Here is a 16,591-nt window from a genome sequence, read left to right as displayed (position 1 = left end):
TGTTTGTAGTAGTCTCTTATAATCCTTTGTATTTCTTCAGTGTCAGTTGTGATTTTTCCTTTTTCTTTCTAATTTTATTGATTTGCATCCTCTTCCTTTTTTTTTCTTGATGAGTCTGGCTAACGGTTTATCAATTTTGTTTATCTTCTCAAAGAACCAGCTTTTAGTTTTATTGATCTTTGCTATTATTTCCTTTATTTCTATTTCATTTATTGCTACTCTGATCTTTATGATTTCTTTCCTTCTACTGACTTTGGGTTTTCTTTGTTCTTCTTTCTCTAGTTGTTTTAAGTGTAGGGTTGGATTGTTTATTTGAGATTTTTCTTGTTTCTTGAGGTGAGATTGAATTGCTATAAACTTCCCTCTTAGAACTGCTCTTGCTGCATCCCATAGGTTTTGGGTTGTCGTGTTTTCATTGTCATTTTTTTCTATGTATTTTAAAAATTTCTTCTCTGATTTCTTTAGTGATCTCTTGGTAAGTTAGTAGTGCACTGTTTATCCTCCATGTATTTGTGTTTTTTATGTTTTTTTCCTATAATTGAGTTCCAATCTCATAGCATTGTGGTCAGAAAAGATGCTTGATAGGACTTCAATTTTCTTAAATTTTTGAGGCTTGATTTGCGACCCAAGATGTGATCTATCCTGGAGAATGTTCCATGTGCACTTGAGAAGAAAGTGTATTCTACTACTTTGGGGTGGAATGTTCTATAAATATCAATTAGATCTATCTAGTTTATTGTGTCATTTAAAGCTTGTGTTTCCTTATTTATTTTCTGTTTGGATGATCTGTCCATTGGTGTAAGTGGGGTGTTAAAGTTCCCTACTATTATTCGATTTCTCCTTTCATGGTTGTTAGCATTTGCTTTATGTATTGAGGTGCTCCTATGTTGGGTGCATAAACATTTATAATTGTTATATATTCTTGGATTAATCTTCTGATCATTATGTAGTGTCCCTCCTTATCTCTTGTAACAGTCTTTATTTTAAAGTCTATTTTATCTGATATGAGTATTGCTACTCCAGCTTTCTTTTGATTTCCATCTGCATGGAATATCTTTTTCCATCCCTTCATTTTCAGTATGTATGTGTCCCTAGGTTTGAAGTGGGTCTCTTGTAGACAGCATATATACGGGCCTTGTTTTTGTATCCATTCAGCCAGTCTGTGCCTTTTGGTTGGGGCATTTAATCCATTTACATTCAAGGTTATTATCGATATGTCTGTTCCTGTTACGATTTTCTTAATTATTTTGGGTTTGTCTTTATGGGACTTTCTCTTCTCTTGTGTTTCCCGCTTAGAGAAGTTTCTTTAGCATTTGTTGTAAAGCTGGTTTGGTGGTGCTGAATTCTCTGAGCTTTTGCTTGTCTGAAAAGCTTTTGGATTCTCCATCAAATCTGAATGAGATGCTTGCTGGGTAGAGTAATCTTGGTTGTAGGTTTTTCTCTTTCATCACTTTAAGTGTATCCTGACACTCCCTTCTGGCCTGCAGAGTTTCCATTGAAAAAGCAGCTGATAAACTTATGGGGATTCCTTTGTATGTTATTTGTTGTTTTTCCCTTGCTGCTTTTAATATCTTTTCTTTGAATTTAATTTTTGTTAGTTTGATTAGTATGTGTCTTGGTGTGTTTCTCCTTGGGTTTATCCTGTATGGGACTCTCTGTGCTTCCTGGACTTGGGTGACTATTTCCTTTCCCATGTTAGGGAAGTTTTCCACTATAATCTCTTCAAATATTTTCTCTGACCCTTTCTTTTTCTCTTCTTCTTCTGGGACCCCTATAATTCGAATGTTGGTGCGTTTAGTGTTGTCCCAGAGGTCTCCAAGATTGTATTCAATTCTTTTCCTTCTTTTTTCTTTATTCTGCTCCTTGGCAGTTATTTCCACCATTTTGTCTTCCAGCTCACTTATTTGTTCTTCTGCCCCAGTTATTCTGTTATTGATTCCTTCTAGTTTATTTTTCATTTCAGTTATTGTGTTGTTCATCTCTGTTTGTTTGTTCTTTAGTTCTTCTAGATCTTCAGTAAACATTTCTTGTATTTTTTCAATCCGTGCTTCCATTCTATTCCTGAGATTCTGGGTCATCTTTACTATCATTACTCTGAATTCTTTTTCAGGTAGATTGCCTATTTCCTCTTCATTTATTTGGTCTTGTAGGTTTTTACCTTGCTCCTTCATCTGTGACATATTTTTTTGCCATCTCATTTTTTTTTTTTTTTTTTACATGAGTGGGATTGCATTCCTGTTTTACTGGTTGTTTGGCCTGAGGCTTCCAACACTGGAGTTTGTGGCTATGGGTAGAGCTGGGTCTTGGTGCTGAGATGAGGAGCTCTGTGAGACCTCACTCCGATGAATATTCCCTGGGGTCTGAGGTTCTCTGTTTGTCCAGTGTTTCAGACTTGGAGCTCTCACTGCAGGAGCTTCTGCCTGACCCCGGGGCCTGCGCACCAAGATCCTGCAAGCTGCGTGGGGTGGCAAAAAAAAAAAAAAAGAAAAAAAGAGAACAATAACAAAGTAAAAAATAAAATTAGAGTAGGAAACTAACAGATATGTTAGAAAGAATGTAAAAATAAAAACAGAGATGAATCAACAACTAGAAGGTACATTAGTACCACAGTAGCAAAAAAGAGGAGGAGGGAAAAAAATAAAAGCAGGGGACGGGTGGTGGTGGTGGTGGAAGGCCTTGGCTGTGGAGAGCAGGGCCTAAGCAAGCGCGAGGTTTGGGCGGTGGGCAGAGCCAATGCTCAGGACCCACAGGGCTGGAAAAGGCCCTGGGGGCTGTGCGGGGTGGGGCTTAGGCTCAAGGAACAGAAGGGGCCCAGGCGTGCTCCCCACCCCTGGTCTCAGCGGGCAGGGGACCTCACCTGGGAGCCCAGCAGGCTTCCTGGGCTGGAGTGAGCGGGGCAAACGCCCTCCTCTCCTCTCCTGCTCCTCCCGTCTGGGGTCTGGGAGGGCCCCTCCCGCCTGCCTCTCCTGACTTCCCGGGCCTCCCTCCTATGCCCCCAAGACCAATGCAGCTGCGGGTGGGGGCAACAGGGGGCCTTGGAGGGCGGGGGACCAGCCTGGGAGCTCAGCAGGCTGTCCGTGCCTGAGTGGGCGGAGCAATCGCCCTCCAGTCCTCTCCCGCTCCTCCCTGAGGGCCCCTTCTGTCTGCCTCTCCTGTTCTCCCCTCAGCCTCCTTCCTATGCCCCCAAGGGCCCACACAGCCTGGAGGGGTCTTTGGAGGGCAGTGGATTGGGCTGGGAGCTCAGCAGGCTCCCCGTGCCCGAGTCTGTCAGCTTGTTTTAGACACAAAAACAAGTTTCTCAAACTATTTCCAAAACAGTGTTTCAGAAAATATCCGTGATCTCCTTTATCATTCTCCTCCTAAAGAACTTGCATGATGTAAAACACATCTCCTCTTGTTAGCTTTGGAAGAGCTGGAACTTCAGAGATCTGCCTAGTGCCTTGCACAGAGAAATTGCTCCAGAAGTGAATGCCAAAATAATTAATTATTTAATGAATTGTCCTCTTCAGAAATTCCTACAAGAAACTCAGTTCCATGATTGGGTAGTTTTTCATCGAGGATCTGGTTGTGGTGCAACATTTTTTTTCCTCTCTCTAATTTCGAATATACCTAGGAGAGTCCTTCCAGCTACCTTTTCACCAGATTGTCATCAAAATGCAGGTCAGAAGTAAAGGAGACAGGTATCTATTGAAGAGTGGCATCAATGCATTAAAAGGCACACGGGTGGCCTTAAAGTCTTAATGCAGCTTTTTAAAATAGCTAATTTATACACCAGGCTACTCCAGTTCACCCTGGCACACTGGATCATATTATACAGAAAAGTAGATGGAACATACATATAATAGGCGATGGCTGGGCTCAGTTATGACCTTATTTTTACCGATAAAGACAAATCTCATAATTCACCGGTAGCAATGTCAGTCTTTTATCTTTCCCTGGACTCATGAGAATACAAGTCACGTCCACTGAGCCTGCTGTCTGTGTGACAAGGAAACTCAGGCAGCCAATCATGGCAAAGGTGATTCAGTCATTTGCATTCAGAAATCCTGTTGGTTAAAAAGCAATAAAAGTGTTGGGGCTTTTTTCTTTTTCTTTCACTCTATAAAAAGTGGCTCACTGGTGAAATATACGCCTTCACTCATCTCGCAGAGCTGCTGTAAAAAATAACATTTGGCAGTGGGAAGTGGGACTTTTGCTTGAGGAGCTGATGTGCGTGTATAATATTTGTGTATTTCTTAGATGTCCATGGACACTTATCAATGCTTCTGTGTTCCAGAGACTTGTACAGATAAAATTTACTATGGTGTGGGTCTTGAGTTTTAAAGTATACGTCAGGATTTGTAAAGTGCGAGATCGCAGAATGAAGTGGTAAGAGAAACGGGGACTGGAACAGTAGTACGGCGACATTAAGTGAAGTATTTAATTTGACTCACACTCTAGTCATGAGAAAACACTGTGCTTTCTTTCCCCGTGCTCCCTGCCTGCTCTTACTCCATGTCAGAGTCCTGGCTGCCCACATCTGCTTCATCCTCTGCCCTGTTCTTTAAGTCCTGATTTGGTCTCAGAACCCAGACAAGGCCTCGGAACACGCGGCAGATTCGAGAACACCCCAAGTTGCTCAAGGGAAATAAGAAAGTGTAGGGGCTTCCCTGGTGGCACAGTGGTTGAGAGTCCGCCTGCCTATGCAGGGGACACGGGTTCGTGCCCCGGTCCGGGGAGATCCCACATGCCGCGGAGCGGCTGGGCCCGTGAGCCATGGCCGCTGAGCCTGCGCATCCGGAGCCTGTGCTCCGCAACAGGAGAGGCCACAACAGTGAGAGGCCCGCCTACCGCAAAAAAAAAAAAAAAAAAAAAAAAGTGTATGGGGGTGGTGGAGGGTGGAGTGTTTCTGTGTTGCTGAAGGCTGGTCCCTGCCCCCCACCCGGCCCCCCAACCTACCCCCTGCTGGAGCATAAATCCAGTAGAGGAACCTAGACGTTTATTTTCAAAGCAGGAGCTGCATCTTCCTTTGTGCTCTGCGCTGTGCTAAGTGCAATGTAGGTGCTGGATAAATGTTAATAACAACAGCCGGATGATGATGACAATAATAATGTGGTAACCCCACTTCCTTCATGCCAAGGGAGTTTAAGAGATTCAACCATTTCTTGTGGTTGATGTTAATGTACCCAGGGGTAGTATTCCTTGTCTGGCAAACCCTGACCAAATGGTGCTTTCCTGTTTTCCCATCTGACTGGAAAGCAGGTAGGAGGTAGGAAAGAGGTCCCGGAGCCCAGGGCTTCCTGCACATTCATCTTCAGAACTGTCACTCTGAGAATGAGCAAATGCCCCTCATGCGTTTTGTCTGCCAATCAGACCCCTTTGTCCGCAGAGACCCTTTAAAAAAACAATAATGACACCTTTATTTTAATTCTCTTTTTTGGTCCCACTTCAGGGTTCTGCCTTTTAAATCAGCTACACCAGAGCTTCTTCCTTCTCATCTTGCTCCTAATTAAGGACAGTAGGGGGTTTCCTTTCGTCTTATTATTTTTACAGTTTTAATTACACTGATCTTAGCTTAAAACAGAACTCATTTAAGTGCTGAGAAGATATGTATGTTCTGGCTCAGTGAGGGTTTTCCCCTCCCACGCCTCTTAGAAGAGGACAGAGCTGAGAGATGGCCCCTCTCTGAGCACCAAACCTAACTAAGCTTGCTTTGTCCTGGATGAAGGGCAGGGAGACCATGCAGGGACCCCAGCTGCTGCAGGAGAGAGCCCTGTATCTTCAGGAGAATTGGCATTTTGCCAGAGAGAGCAACCATCATGGTGGGAAGCCAGAGCTGGGCTGTCAGCTCTAGGACATGGGCTGTCTCTAAAGGTGACTGATCCACTGGTTGCTCTTCCCTGCGCTTCATTGCCCCTGGCTGGTCACGCTTAGAAGGACAGTCACCATGCCATTCCCTTCCTCCTCCTCTTTCCTCTGGATCCTGGTCTATCGCGGCCTTGTTGGAATACTGCCACTCGCTCCTTCCTAGAGTCCATGTGATTCCGTGGTAAAAGATTTTGAGCACTGAAGGCCAAGACCAAGGTTTGAAGCCCAGCCTGGGCAACACTGGTGATGTAGCCTTGGGCAAATGATTTTCTCTTTGAGCTCTGGGGGCCTCTTCATAAAAGGGGATTGTGATGTCTTCTTGGGAGGGTGGTTGTGAAGGATGAATATGGTAATGAATGCTAAGTGAAGAATGCCTCTTGGCATGAAGTTGGTGCTCCATAAATGTTTGTAGCCCCTTTCTTTAGTCTGATAGGTATAGGTGAGTGCCTAGAAGGGTGGGCAGATATTTGAAGGCCTGAATAATAAAGACAGCAATTCCTGAGAACACACAAACACACACGCATAAAATATCTATCTTGTCCTTTCTGCCTGTCCCCATCCCATTCTTTTCTCATGCCCCTTTTCACTGCCTCCTCTTCCACAAGCTTTACTCTGATTATTTCCAGCCCACATGGATCCTGCTGAACTCTTTTCTACTTATTGCCTCAACCACACGACTTAACATTTTATTATAAGAAGTCTTGGTTTGTATATTAAGATCTGCTCTCTCTAATAAGGTAAGCTCCTTGGGAAGCGACTAAGCATGATTCTTTTTCCTGTGTCTTGGCAGCATTCAGCACAGTCCCACGCATGCAGTATATGTTTAATAATTGATTATTAAGTGCAGTGCCAATACTAGTTCTACCTGAGGGTAGAGACTGTATTTTATATATATATATATATTTTTAAAAATAAATTTATTTATTTTATTTACTTATTTTTGGCTGCATTGGGTCTTCGTTGCTGCGCAGGCTTTCTCTAGTTGCGGCGAGCGGGGGCTACTCTTCATTGCGGTGCACAGGCTTCTCATTGCGGTGGCTTCTCTTGTTGAGGAGCACGGGCCCTAGGGTGCACGGGCTTCAGTAGCTGCAGCACGCGGGCTCAGTAGTTGTGGCTCCCAGACTCTAGAGCGCAGGCTCAGTAGTTGTGGCGCACGGGCTTAGTTGCTCCGCGGCATGTGGGATCTTCTGGGACCAGGGTTTGAACCCGTGTCCCCTGCATTGGCAGGCGGATTCTTAACCACTGCGCCACCAGGGAAGTCCCTATATATATATTTTTGTGTCTCCACAGTGGTTTGCCCAGTGCTAGCAACTAGGCACTCACAGGTATTCAGTAAACATCTGTCAGATTGAGATTAGCTTTTGCTGTTGAAGGACGATGGGTTTGAGGGATAGTTAAGCCATTGATATGAAAAGTATAACATGAGACCTGGGGAATAAAAGCTGAATCTACAAAAGGTTGTGAAATGCCTGGGATTTGGGGAAGACGTATTTTCTTTTATAACAGTTTGTAAATCATGTGCTGGTAGGGCAGAAAAAGAACAGCATAGGGAGTTTGGAGCCTTGGCTTCCGGTCTAGACTGGGACAATTTATTTGATATGGACACGTGGGCCAGGTCTGGAACCAGGTGGCCTCTGGCTTGCAGTAAAAAAGAAGTTTCCTCTTGACTCAGGGGCCCTTTGGAAACTTGTCACCTCTCAGTGACCCTGTGGACAGCTCCCGGTTTCTTCTGATAGGTTTGATCTTGGCCCATAATCCTTAAATAGACACAACTTCCAAGGAAGCCGGTTTGCGTTGAACTGAAAGTCAATCGGGCCACTGCAAGAATATGAAATTAGGCCTCCGGGGATGGAAAGGCAGTTATTTTTCAATTATCCACAGGTCAGAGGCAGCAGTGGGGCTGCTCATCTGGAGTCACCCTGAGAAGTGACCCTCTGTCTTGCCTAAGCGTGACCGGAAACTCAGCTGGCCCCCTCTCTGGGTTGCTCTGTCTATCCCCCGACCTCTCACAAGGCTCATTGTCCTTCTGTGTGCGTGCACAGCCCTGGCTCCATCCCCTTCCCAGGCCCTGGCTGAGGGTCCCCCAAGGCTGGTGGCCAATGTGTTCCCTGACCTCAGGAGCTCAGATCTGTAGGCCTTTGTGTCTCTAAGTGTCCACTGCACACAGCAGACACTACAGGAACCATGAGAGGTAGTCTTGTAGGCTACAAAACCCAGCAATAACAAAACCCAGCAAAAGCACAGGCCCTGGGCTAGCTTCATGCTGTTCTGGTGGCAACATGCAGGGGTGTCCTTAAACGCACAGAACCAGGGGTCAGGGTAAGTCCTGCATTATTGTTGGTATTCCACACAGCCTTGTTTCCCCCAGGCCGATTTCTTTCAGCTGTCCTTTGCACCGTCCCCTCAGCGAAGCGCAGGAATCCTTCCCAGCCAAGCTTGATGGGAGTTCCAGGGCAGCCATGGAGCTGTCCTCAAGTGCACAGCCTGAACGCTTCCATTAATTCACAAAACGTTCTCCACGAGGGAGCCAGACAAGCTGCGTTATTATCCTCATCAATCATCTCGCGCTGAAGAAACTGAGGCAGCTGAGGGAGAGGAGGGCTGCCTGAGTTGGCTCATCTAGTGGGATGAGAAGGAGGAGAGAGCAAAGGTGCAGGCAGCCTCTGCTTGGCTCCCTCTGGGGGGCTTGGAGGGGGTAAAGAGGTGAAAGGGTGACCAACCCACTGGAGGCGCATTTCAAATCAGGCACCACACCAGGGCCGTTTTCTTTTCGGGTCTCTACCTCGAATACATTTTGATTCAATTTGGATGGTCTGGATTAGTGGAAGGGAATGAGGTTTAAAAGAGGTCAGCTCCGTTACTCAGTGTTATTAATTATGTTATCGGCCATTAAAATCTCAAAAAACTAGGTAACTAATAAATTTTACATACTGAAAAATCACAGATGGGTCAGGCAAATGGATAAATTCTTAAAAGTATTTAATATCTGTTAAGAGGACAGAATGATAAATTCAACATTGAAAACCAATATCAGATTCGCAATTACAGGCCATTTATCATAACCAACTGCATGGACAGCATCTTACTGTGGGGAGCACCATGGGATTCATAAGCAGAGACCCGGAACAAGTCCATATGAAACGAGATAAATCTGCTTTCCATATTTGAAACTTATTTCCACTTCCTATCTTTATTGCCAACAATAATGTTATCTTTCAAGAACAAATTGTTACACATTAAACCCATGCATAATGAGCCCAGTTGAGTCAAAAACTTCCCTAAAAAGAGCTTTAAATTATTCCAAATTGGGTTATTAGCTTTAATTCTAATTCCTCTGAGAGGGCCCACCAATCTTATGGTAAGTTTCAGCACTTAACCAGACAGTTCGTTTCCCAAGGTTGGGCCCCAAGGTTCTGGATTTGTTTTCTCCTCCTTCTCTCCACCTCCCCTGAAGAATTAACACTGTCAGGCTAAAGGACAAACACGATAATATTTAACAGAAGTGTTAAACAAATTGCAAGAACATTGCAATATATATATATATATAAAAAAAATATATATATATATATATATATATATATATATATATTTTTTTTTTTGCGGTACTCGGGCCTTTCACTGTTGTGTCCTTTCCCGTTGCAGAGCACAGGCTCCGGACGCGCAGGCTCAGCGGCCATGGCTCACGGGCCCAGCTGCTCCGCGGCATGTGGGATCTTCCCGGACCGGGGCACAAAGCTGTGTCCCCTGCATTGGCAGGCGGACTCTTAACCACTGCGCCACCAGGCAAGCCCCTATATTTTTGATTTTAAGGTGAGTGATTCTGCTTTCTTTGAATCTTTGAGTAAATGGAATGATTTGAATTCAGACCTTTGCATGTCATGGCCATGACACCAGCTAGGTCCATGTTTTGACATCTACATGTTCTGAGATCAAGTGGCAGGGAGATGATTTGGCTGTGACATCTCTCATTTCACCTACTGCCCAGGCTGACCCAGCTTACAAGACTCCAGTCAAGACATAGGATGGAAAAAAAAAAAGACACAGGATGGATTTTTTTAAACTTAATTTTTTCCTGATTTCAAGAATGAGGTGCTCAAATGTAGAAAATTTGGAATGTGGGGAAGAAAATCCTAACCTCCTCGTAGAGGTCACTGCCTAATTACATTTTGGCATGTCTTCCACCGTGTTTTTGTTTTTGTTTTTTTTTTGCTGTGCATTTTTTCTTTACACAGTTCAGATTATATATACACAATTTTCTATCCTATGCCATCATAATTTTTCTGGTTATATAATAGTCCATTTTATAATGAACCCTTTCCCTAATGCTGGGCACTTAGGTTGCTTCCAACTTTTCTCCATTATAAATAACATTGCAATAATCATCTTTGTGCATGCATATTTGGGTGAATTTCTAATGATCTCTTTAAGATTTGTTCCCAGAAATCTCATTGCTGGGTTAAAGAGTGTGAACATTTTATGATTTTTTGATATATACTAAGGCTAAAAAGAGAATTTTATGTAAACCCCTCATTCCTGAATTTTTTAATTGTTTGTACAAGTTGCAGCCTAGAGGTTAAAATCATGGATTTTGAATTCAGATCCATCTGCATTCAAGTTCCAGGTCTGTTACAGACTAACTGGGAGACTCAACCATTCAGAACCTCTATTGTGGATTTCCCTGGTGGCGCAGTGGTTAAGAATCCGCCTGCCAATGCAGGGAACACAGGTTCGAGCCCTGGTCTGGGAAGATCTCACATGCTGCGGAGCAATTAAGCTCGTGCTCCACAACTACTGAGCCTGTGCTCTAGAACCCACGAGCCAAAACTACTGAGCCCATGTGCCACAACTACTGAAGCCCATGCACCTAGAACCCGTGCTCCACAACAAGAGAAGCCACTGCAGTGAGAAGCCCATGCACCACAACAAAGAGTAGCCCCTGCTCACCGCAACTAGAGAAAGCTTGCGGGCAGCAACAAAGACCCAACATGGGCAAAAAATAAATAAATTAAAAAAAAAAAAGAATTGATGTTGTAGGAAAGAAGGAGGGTATTTAAAAAAAAAAAAGAAAACCTCTATTGCCACATCTGTAAAATGGGAATCATGATACCTACATCTCAGGGTTGTTGTTGAAGAGAAAATGTGACAGTGGTTATCAAGTGCTTAGCACAGCACCCCCTGACACACAGTAAGTATTCCATAAAAGGTGGATGGTATTGGTCTTTATTCAGTTTTCAGTGACAGAATATTTCATGTAATTTTTTTAGCAAAATCGTATGATAATTTAAAATTTTTTTCTAAGTTGAAGTCTAGTTGACTTACAATGTTGTGTTAGTTTCAGGTGTACAGCAAAGTGATTCAGTTATACGTATATATAATATATGTCTTTATAACATGTGTACATAAAGGTGTCATATAATTTTAAAACATTTGAGCTTTAATAATAGTCTCCATTATCTGCAGAATAAAATTCTAACGTATTATTGGTCAATATCAGATCCTGTCTCACCTTCCCCACCTTTTTCTCTCCTTTCCCCTGCAGTTGGCGTTTGTCCCAGCTGCCTATGAGAAGCATCCTTCACGACTGCGCCAAATGCCTTCGATCACTGTGCCCATGTCACTTCTCTCTCTAGCCTGTCCTTTCCATTCTCTTCACTGTTTATCAAACTCTACTCGTGGATTTAGGCTCGGCTTAGGCTCACCACTTCCCCCAAACCTTCCCAGATACCTCCCCGGGCAAGATGCATATGTTTGTCCTCTGTGCTCCTGTGTACCTGGGTTGCAGAATATCTATCTCATGTGTTACAGAAGGTAAGGTGTGTTTCAGCCTCTCCCACTAAACTGGGAGCTCTATAAAGGTCAAGATCACGTCTTATTAATCTTGGTTTTCTTTAGCGCCTACTACAGTGCCTGACACAATACAAGGACTCAATAAAAGTTTGTTAAATGTAGCATAGGTAGTGGGTTTGATCAAAGAAAGCCATGAATGGAATTTAAAGGCAAATTGAATTTCAACTGAATTGATAGTTGATTGGATTTTAATTTTTTATTTACCATGGAACCTTAAGTACAAATGCATTTTGTTCTATTGTGGAGCGTTTTCTAGGCCTTGAAGTACTTACTGCTATTTGCAAATCATTTCCAGGCAAATTATTGAGATTTTAAAATGTACAAGGAATTTCAGTGGACCCTGTATAAACATATATCAGAATACCTCATGGGAGACTACAGAATGTGTTCATTATATGGGTGGGGACACGGAAGCCCAGGAAAGAGAGACAATTGAGTTATTAGGGCCTGAATTTCCTGCCTAAACTTAAATAATATTATGGTTAAAGCTGAAATTTAAAACAGCCTTCATATTGACTCCACATACCACTTGACTAGCCTGGTAAAGTATCTGGGTTGTGCCTAATTGACGAGCACTATCGTTATCATTATTTTTGTCTGTTTGCTCAGTGCTGGCTCTCCAGTACCCAGATGGTGCTTGGCACATTGTAGGTCCTCAATCAGTATTTGCCAAATGACCAAATGAATCAGCAGTCACATTTGGTATGACCCCATCTGCAGCCGCTTGTGGGGGGTTGTTTGGTTCAACCTGACAAATCTTTATAGAGTGCCTTCAGACACTTTGCCACGGAGCAGAGAGTATGAAGATGAATAGCATACGGTTCCTGTCTTCACGATCTCAAAGTCCAGTATGGAAAGCAGACACGTAACAGATAAATGCAGTCTGCTAAGGTTAGTGGTAAGAGAGGCCTATGTACACGGTGACAGGAAACCCAGAGGAAGGGTGCTCCATCCAGCCCAGGTGCTTCAAGGAAGACTTCCTAGGGGAGGTCATGCCTGAGTTGCCTTGCTGGATGACAAGAGTGAGGCTGAAGAAAGATGGAAGGACATTCCAAACAGAGGAGATGTCACTAGGAAAGATAAAGGTATGACATCTCATTCATGAATCCATCCCATCAACGTTCACTGATGGCATATTATGTTCCAGGTGTCGTTCTAGGTGCTGGATATATGGTGGCAAACAAAACAAAGTCCCTTTCCTGGTGGACCTTGTGTTCTACTGGACACAGGGGCCACAGGCCTTTCAGCATTGCTGGAGGACCCAGTGCAGAGCAGGGAGCGATGGTGGAGGAAGCTGAAGAGGAGGTAGGCAGTTTGTTTTACGTGGGAGAGTTGAGTTGATACCCTACGTACTTCCACAAAGGATCTGAGGCACATAAAAAGCTAAGGATTTGCCAAATCAAACTACCACTGGGCAGGAATCCCAGACTCCGTCCTGAGGAGGAGATTCTTCTGCTTCCCCCCGAGGCTCTTGGTTGCTGCAGGGAGACTGCCAACACTGCTGGAGAAAAGAGGCTGCTTCTGGACCCTGTGTACTCCTAGAAATCCCCCTGGGTTGATTCAGTTGACTCAAAGCTGTGAGTGGAGAGCCTGGTACATAGTGAGAACTTCATAAATGTTTGTTGAATGAAAACATGAGGGTGATGACTTTATCTGTAAAATAAAGGAGTGGCTAATCCCTCTGAGCTTTGACTTCAGCCTAAGAATGAGCAGCATTATGAACATCCTGGAAAGTAAGATGGTTCCTGTACCAACACCCTGCTCAATTTAAGTCAAAGGATAAAATGTCACAAGTAAAACCATGTGCCTGGGCTTCCCTGGTGGCGCAGTGGTTAAGAATCTGCCTGCCAATGCAAGGGACACGGGTTCGAGCCCTGGTCCGGGAAGATCCCACATGCCGCGGAGCAACTAAGCCCCTGCGCCACAACTACTGAGCCTGCACTCTAGAGCCCGCAGGCCACAACTACTGAGCCCACGTGCCCTAACTACTGAAGCTTGTGCACCTAGAGCCCGAGCTCCGAAACAGGAGAAGCCACGACAATGAGAAGCCCGCACACCGCAGTGAAGAGTAGCCCCTGCTCACTGCAACTAGAGAAAGCCCGCGCACAGCAACAAAGATGCAACACAGCCAAAAAATTAAAAATAAATAAATAACTAAATTTATAAAAAAAATATATGCCTTTATTTCCAAGTTCAACCAGCCATTCACCCATCCAAGTTTTACCATCCATGCAACATGGCTAGGCACTGTGCAAGACACTGGAGATATTGAAATGACTTTATGGAATTCATCATTCAGTTCACCACTGTCAAATGACAGTGAGAAGAGTGCTAATTGAAGTAGGTAAACAGGTAGGGTGAGGGGGCCAAGGAAGGCCTTGTCAATGAGCAGACTTTTAATGGATGAGCCTGGAGTTTGCCAAGCTTGAGAGAAGATGGGAAGGGTGTTCAGGTTCTGAGAACAGCAGAAATAAAACCAGGGGGTTCAGAACACTGTATTGACTTCGGGACCTGCAGTAAACTGGTGCGGCTACCAGGTAGGATGTAATGGTTGACAGATTATTGAAGATGGGGAGGGGGGGGATGTGTTTAGAGGTATAGTTTCCCCAATTAACTGTTGCAAATAAAATTTAAAAATGCTGTAGTATCGAAGAAATATGCCGACATTGACTTGAGTCAGAGGTTTACTCTCCACCAAATGGTTTCATTGTCATTACTATTCTTTTGGGAGCATTTATTTAGGTTTACTTTGGACCCCAAATCAAAGCAAATCAGAATATGACAACGGTGTGTGGATGAGATGAGTTATTTGATGAAGAATGCATTTGCTCCCTTTTGTAAGCAGTTTATATCCTGCTGGGCTGCAGACTGCTGTGGTATAGGAGCTGTTTCCAATGATTTAAATTTGACCCCTAACAAACCACATTTTATAATGACTTTTTACCCAGATAGCATCCATGATATAACTGTAACTTATGTGAAATCTGCACATATGGGTATATTAAGTTCATTCATTGATTTCCAGAATCTCAAATCCTCCGAGGATTTTCCCGAATCTCCATGATGCCTCAGAAGGCCTCGTTTTGCATCCGATCCTTTTACTGCAATAAAAAAGAATCAGAAATTCACGTTGCTTGTCTCCATTGCACAAAGAAGAGTTCCCTCTCTTGGACAAATTGGTCTTGGGTAAAGTATGCCACATAAATTGCTTCCAGATCATCTTGTGCCTGTGGAAGGACTAAGGGCTTGAGACAAGATGCATTTCACAGCATCAATATTTGGTCTCTTTTCCTGGTAAACATGGAGGAAAGAGAACAAGAGGCCCAATCCGAGTTTGCCTGGATGCAAGAAAATCTGGTGTCTAAATGCCACATTTCTTGGGACTGTATAATAATCTATAATAGTGGAGCATCATAACAAATAGTGTAACAATTTCATGATGATAACCTATACTTTCAAGAAACCCATGAAATGTAGAATTCAGAGATCTCCAGCACTAGCCTCTGAGAACGATTCACAAACTCAATTCTCGATTCAAAGAGATTGGCACTTCTGACGTTTATGCGTAAATAGATCTCAACCAATCTCATTAAATACTCAATCCATATTCAAAGTTATTAAATATTGAACATGATTTAATAAATACAACCAAGTTAATCAAGACTTCGATTGGTGGTTGTGGGTTCATAAAAAGCTTGTGAAAGAGTCATTCCACTTGAGTTTTTCCTGATCCTCTGTCTCCCTCCCCTGTCTTTAAGTGAGTTTAGGAATTGTATTATATGTGCATGTAGGCGTTTTTTGGGCTGTGTTGGTGTATATGTAGGAGTGTTGGGTTGTTATCTCTTACAAATTTGTGTCCTGGGCAGGGTTGTTGTGTGTGGGCATATTTGAGGATGTGCTGGGTGTACTGTGTTAGTGGGTGTTATGTGAGCAGATGTAGCACTGGTGAGTTGCCTTAGATTCTGCCTGCTCCACAGTTTCTTCTTTGCACCTTGTCAATGGCTAGGACCCAGGGATCCCACAGTCCCCTCTAATTCTTTGGAAGTATCCAAAGATTGCTTTTTCTCACGGTTGTGCAAGGGTAGAGTTGGCCCTTTGCTTGCCTTACCCTAGTCCCAGCCCTGCAGTGAGAGACACTATAGCATTGAGGACAGAGCTTTGAAAAGGCTGGAGTTCAAATTTGGGTTTTGTCACTTTCTAGCTATGTGGCCTTGGGTAAGTTACCTCTTGGACCCTCAGTTAACCCTTTTGGAAAGGGGGATAATAATGCCTGCTGTATAGCATTGTTGGGAGTTTTAAATGAGATCATGTATAGGCCTTATTAATAAATTGTAAATATTTTACTTATTCTTTTTACAAGGCAAGGCCCAATGTGAGGCTTCGTAATAGACATGAAGGTAAATAAGACCCCAAATCTTAGAGTCTGGTGGAAAGATAGACATTTTCTCAAGTGCTCTAATATGTGAGGTGTCACTTGAGGAGTTTAAAAGACCCTGCAAGGGCTTCCCTGGTGGCACAGTGGCTGAGAGTCTGCCTGCCGATGCAGGGGATACGGGTTCGTGCCCCGGTCCGGGAAGATCCCACATGCCATGGAGCGGCTGGGCCCGTGAGCCATGGCTGCTGGGCCTGTGCGTCCGGAGCCTGTGCTCTGCAGCGGGAGGGGCCACAGCAGTGAGAGGCCCGCATACCGCAAAAAAAAATAAATAAATAAAAAATAAAATAAAAAAAATAAAAGACCCTGCAAGTTCCAAAAATCTTTCCACCACTTACAGATTCTAGCCATCCCTGGCGTGTGTTGGGTGTTCCTCCCTGGGACTTTGAGCCAGAGCTCTGCAGAAAGAGGGAGGGGAAAAGGGGGATCCCTCAGCAAGGAAAGGAGAGAGAGGGAAGGAAAACG

At 43.8% G+C, this 16,591-nt stretch overlaps 1 long non-coding RNA gene across 4 annotated transcripts in view; it reads left to right on the top strand.

Moving 5' to 3' along the window:
* The window catches only part of LOC113629152 (uncharacterized), a 38,702-nt gene that overhangs the window by 21,309 nt on the left and 802 nt on the right, over nt 1-16,591 (top strand). The window contains exon 4 of one of the 4 annotated variants that reach the window (XR_003436406.1): nt 14,720-14,880. This is a non-coding gene — a long non-coding RNA (uncharacterized LOC113629152). Of the gene's footprint in view, nt 1-11,386; nt 12,732-12,841; nt 13,592-14,719; nt 16,273-16,591 lie in introns of those variants that run through there. The other 3 variants (XR_003436404.1, XR_003436409.1, XR_003436405.1) reach the window with 3 other exon arrangements.

Source organism: Aethalodelphis obliquidens, unplaced genomic scaffold (genome assembly GCF_003676395.1).
Source record: "Aethalodelphis obliquidens isolate GAN/ISIS:26980383/991018 unplaced genomic scaffold, ASM367639v1 scaffold26, whole genome shotgun sequence".
In the NCBI taxonomy this organism is placed as follows: domain Eukaryota; kingdom Metazoa; phylum Chordata; class Mammalia; order Artiodactyla; family Delphinidae; genus Aethalodelphis; species Aethalodelphis obliquidens.
Note: the sequence above shows the minus strand (reverse complement) of the source record. Positions and strands in the feature narration are given on the sequence as shown.